Genomic DNA, 5,871 nt, shown 5'->3' on the forward strand with positions numbered 1-5,871 from the left:
AGGAAACTTTAAAATACCAAATGATATAATTCTTTCCAGCAGCTAGCAGCCATCTCAAAAAGGCACGAAGAAGAAACCTATTTTCATCCTTGTGTTACAAAAGACATTAGTCATCATGGTAATTATAAGGCACAGGTTTGGATACAATCCTGAATGTTGTGACCAACAGAAGAATCTCCATCTGTTCTAAAATGACTTAGAAATCTAAAACATAGTGATAGAAGAAGAATAGTTTATTCAAACTTCAACTGCAGAAGAGGAATGCACACAACTTAAAAAGATAACATCTGCTATTATTTGTGGAAATAATTTAATATTTTAATAGTGCTTAAATACCACTAACTTTCTATGAACCACAATAGAATTATGCCCATCCTATAGTTTCACAACACATTTCACTAACCTTGCATGTTTCGGTTATTTTAAATATTAGTTACATTTCAAAAAACAAAACCCTGGCAATGTATTCTAGTAAATTAGTCTCTAATAAGAGGAGACTAGAGCATGAAACTCAAACAAGAATGTTTAATGGAATACAAATATTCAATCTTGAAACTCTAATAAAAATCTCCCTTCTTTGGGTGAAGCTCTTGGCTATTACACAAAAAACCATTACACGTGGCTCCTTCAAAATGTATTATAGATCAGGCTCATAATCTTTTCTTCCACAAAAATGGCACAAGAATTGATTTCAATTATCATTTAATACTTATTTCCCTCTCCTGACAACAAATGTTCTATACACATGAAACTGAAGGTTGGCAGCCTGAACTCATTTATGGAACTTTTAAGGACTATTGATTTACCAGTGAATCTTCTAGTTCCCTCATTGTTATGGGAAGGATGCCTCAGAGTTTGAATTAGATGATACGATGGGCTGCAATGTCGACAGGCTTAGCTAAAACTGATGAAAAGAGAAACTTCTCAAAAATTTGTCAAAATGTATTTTATAAATTGGGTTAACATGATTGATTGTAGTGGGCCCAAATTTCTCATGTAGTGTTGAACTGAATTTTAATTATAGCTCCTCTTGCTTTGTTGTACCCTGATACACCTCCTTGACATCTGGGTATTAACCACTGGAGAAAATATGAGGTAATTTAAAAGTAAATTGGACCTATGTCACTGGAAACTAGAAACTTTTTTAGGTACCTGAGATTTTTTTTTTGGTTTTGTTTTTCTTTTTTTAATCTGTTTTTTTGTTTGTTTCTTTTAAGCTACACCAACATAAGAGTTACAAGAGCACACTTACTTAATAAGCAAAAATATATGTTATCAGTATATTTTTGCAGGGTGTGATGTTCTGATAGACACTTCCAGAAGCTGTGTGCCTTTACCTGCACATTTAATTCTCCCATACAAAATTTGTTAAAAAGACAACATATCTGTGAGAAATAGATTAATTATTAACAGGACCTGCATGGTTTTAGCTAAGCATAGAAAAACAGACTTTCACTCACAACCAACTGCGAATTTTTAAAAGCTGAAAATACTGCAAATTTCATAGAATCCAGAAAACAATTATAGTATTTTTGTTATGTTAGTTAGCACACCCCTTATAATTTTTCCCTACTTTTTTGGAAGCCTAATCTTTGATTGACTTCTAATACAACAATGGCTTTATAATATTTTCTATAGAGAGGAGAGAATACTCAGGTTTTTTCCTCTAGCCTGGTTGATAGAAAAAAATTGTTGTTATTAATAGCTTTGAAACATTTCTTTCTTTTTCACAACTCATTACTGGTTATGTTATAGTCTGCTAGCATTATTATCAAATCTGGGAAAACTCTATTAAGTCCCTTTCATAGTTGAGCTAAATGATACAGAAGAGTTTTCCACAGAACAGATTTTGGTCCAGTGCAATTCGAACCTTCTTTCTCCCTTACTCATCACACACATCCTTTCTGCATCAGGGCTGTAGTTCACAATGAAATAGCAGTAAGACCTCTGTCTGTGACCTCTGTCACAACACCAGGTGAGATGATAAGAGCATTACTGGAATCATTTCTACAACAGAATGATAGCAATACCTAAATCATACTAATAAAAATATTCCATTTTTGCAACAAAGAGAGCTGACCATGTGAGCACATTTATAAGGCCATTCACAGAGCTTTGGAAAGGAGCTTCTTTAGCTACAAGTTCAATCCTTCACAGCCCACCTCTCCCCACTATAGCCCTCTCTCCTGTCCCCCTCCTCTTACCCTCTTCCCATGCACACGCATTTCTTTCAGTTAGCCTTGACTGCATTTTCTTACTCCTCCCACATGCACTTGTCATCGCACCCTATCGTTCTCATGTTTAGCTTTATCTTTGGCCTTGATAACTTTTAATCCTATTCCTAGCCTCACAGCTAAGGCCACATTTCAGTAAGCCTCATTATTGTTAATTTCCTAAATCTGCTCCCTTTCTTCTTTCTCTTCCCCTATCCACCCTAAACAGTTGAGAATTACAAAATTCCCCCAAACCTTAGTTTATCTTCTGCTCAGAAACCTTCAGGTGGCTTTTTATTACAGTAAGTAAACTGACAACCTCAACCTTTGAGGTCATTTGCAACCCCACTCTATTTTCCCCTCTTATGTTATTTCCAATGCTATCTTAAACAAACTCTCGGTTTCACCAAATTGTTCTCCCAGATTCTTTAGATTTGATTTGAAAGGTCTCTTTTCTTGTCTTTGCCCTTACCATCCCTCTTCCTTGGAGTGTCCTCTTTTCTCTATTCTAAAAGTTATACCTATTATCCTGGTCTGCTGCGGTTGTTTTTGTTACCTTCTTAGAGGTTTTCTAAAATATCCATAACCATTAGTGATAATTCCTTTTACTGGGGTATTCATAGTCTCTATTTGGCACCTAATATATGCTGTGCTCTATTGTACTTCATTTAATATTTGTATCAAATATGTATATGTATGTTAGTGTGCTTATGTATATGTCTTTCCAAAAATATCCTAAGTAGGTTCAATCAATTGCTGTTACTGAGCACTTTGCTTAGAACTGCAAAGATAAAATAAATTGAAAAACACTTTCCACCTGTAGGATGTGTGAAATCTTGTAAGTGGGAGAAGATAAGAGCAAAAATGACCTTTAATAGACAGTAGAGCAAGATAAGAGCCTTATACAGCAAATTCCTATTTTATGTCAGTTGTTGGACTAACGCAGCCTCGGCCACTAGATGGCATGTTTTTTAGAGGACAGACAGTACGTCTTTCTCCACAATTTTTTTTTTTTTTTTGTTTTGTTTTTTGTCCGGCAATGGATCGCAACCCTCAGTGTCGCGCCCGCACCGGACCGGGACCGGCAACGGGACCACAACCCTCGGTGTTGCTCCCGCACCTCGCTCAGCCAGTGAGCGGGAACCGGTCTGTATGTGGGATCCGAACCCTCGGCGGGAGCGCCACCGCACTCCCAAGCGGCGCACTGTAGCAGTGCGCCACCGGGCGGGCCCATTCTCCACAATTTTTATATTGCCGGCGCATAGCTTCTGGAGATATGGAGTTCTCCGTAGTTGGAGGTATTCATGCAGGGGCTGGATGATATCCTAAATATTGCTGAGGGGATTCAAACACTGGTGGTCTGGATGGGAGTATGAAGTGCAAAGATCTGTGTATACCTGCATGAGTTCTCCGTGAGATGAGTACCATGTAGGATATTTTATGGTTCTTTTCTGAGAAGCACAATGTAATAAAGATAGAGAGGCTGTGGAGACAGAAAACTGGGTGCAAGCCTCAATTCCAAGCTTCAGTTTCCTCATCTACTAAAATAGTAAAATCAGTAACAATATTAGATGAATTAATATACAGTAACTGGAACCTAGTCGGTAGTCAAAACTTTCAGTTTTAGTTTACGTTTTTAATGTATTATTTCCACTGGTAATAATAAGCTTAATGTTCTGTTGTACGGGCATTTTTGTGGCAATCTACTTTACACTTCTCCAAATCTACTTCAGTGATGGTGATGGAACTGTAAAATGTAAATGTACTCTTCTTAGCAGAAGGTCAGTGAAAAGAAGCTTTAAAATATTTAAAGTCTAGATTAGGATGTGTAACAATTAAACTGAAATTCACATTTTTTTTAGACTCAGTTAACACTAATGATGGTTTCAAACAGCAGTCTTAATTACAGTAAGCTTTTTCATTCTGGCCAGCTGCAAGTAGTGGATTTGATTACCTATGTACATTCTATGTGGTGAGAAACTTAATGCTGAAACTCAGCAGGGGAGAAAGAAGTCTGAAGAGTGAATTGACTCACAGTGTGATTTATAATAAAGGGAACCTTTTCTTAGAAATTTTATCTGAAAGTTAAGAACTCCTTTGAGATTTTCACCATCAGCTCAGCATGCTGCTATTATTTTGTTATTGAGACACTTAAACTTTTGTTTTTGTTACCCCTTACAGAGGAATCAATAGTCTAAAATTAGAGCACATGGTAGCAGTTCCTGAGTGTTAATCTAGGGTTGCTACTGGGGACTTCAAAGATTGTGGCCAGCTGTCTATCTCATGTATTAAACTTTGTACACACTGAAATGTTTTTAGGAAAAAAAAAATTAAAATATGATATGTGACAGGTTTTAATAAAATATGATATAAAAGAGTTTTTAAGTTTTTCAAAAACAGTACCTATACATTTTTTCCTGTTATCAACGATATGTTATTGTACATACATTTTGGGATGTCTGCCAAGCTCATAATGCTTCTTTCTGGAAACTAGTGCTCCCCATATTATCCTGGGGATTGAGTCCCCAGTAACCATATCTATATTGTGTGAACGTCTCCCCTACCCTACCCTTGCCAGTGGTGGCTGATGAGAGGTAGGTATATCTCAGACCTAATTTTGAATGACTTCTTTCTTATAGTCACAGGTGACTGACCAGTGCTAGACACCTGACAAGCCTGACTGAATACAGTTCTCTCACCTGGGAATCGGGATTAGGACTGAGAGACAGCCAGCCAGTCCATGTCTGTTGGTGTCTAGAGCTCAATGTGTAAATGTGGCAGCCTGAGGGTGGCCATATTTTACTATGTGTTGAGTCACATGATCAGAGAAGCCAAAAAATTCAGTTCGTAGATAAAAATGAAATGTAAGGACATATGTGGAGAAAACAGAGATGAGACAGGGAGAGAGATTCCTTATAGTTTTCTAATCCCTGGGTCCAGATCTTTCTTAAGGTCTGATGACATTTGCATTACTGGATTTCATGAGCCTAGTATCATATAACACTCCCCACCAACTATTTTTTTTTTAAATTTTACTAAAGCTCAAAATGTTGCTTCTATTTGCACTCTAATGCCTGATTAATTCACAAAAAGTAGATAAACATCTATGATTTCAATGGGTCCATAGCTTATTCCAAGCAGAAATTAAAGAATTTTATATATGATGAAATTTCATATAATAGTTCTTTTATTGAATGCCTACTATGTTCTAGGTACTTAAGCACACTTACAAGTGCTTAAGAATATTTCTAATATGCAATGCAGTATTGCAAGGCTGAAATATTATTCTCATCATACAGATGATAAATCCAAACCTCAAAGTGTTTAGAAAGTTACAGAGCTAGTGACACAGCAAAATTCAAACCTTGAGATGCTGCTGTCTGTTTTGAAAGTCCATATCCTATCCACCCAGCAACACTACAGACTTTCCTGGAGGCCAAAACTCCTTCATTCAATAGGACCTAAAATGGAACTTTCAGCTTCCCCCATGGTACTTCTCATTTTAATAAATGGTACCTCAATTTAATGCAGTTGTTCAGTCCAAAAAAAGTGGGAGAAGATAAGAGCAAAAATGACCTTTAATAGACAGTAGAGCAAGATAAGAGCCTTATACAGCAAATTCCTATTTTATGTCAGTTGTTGGACTAACGCAGCCTCA

This window comes from Galeopterus variegatus, unplaced genomic scaffold, assembly GCF_000696425.1.
Source record: "Galeopterus variegatus unplaced genomic scaffold, G_variegatus-3.0.2 Scaffold7252, whole genome shotgun sequence".
NCBI lineage: Eukaryota > Metazoa > Chordata > Mammalia > Dermoptera > Cynocephalidae > Galeopterus > Galeopterus variegatus.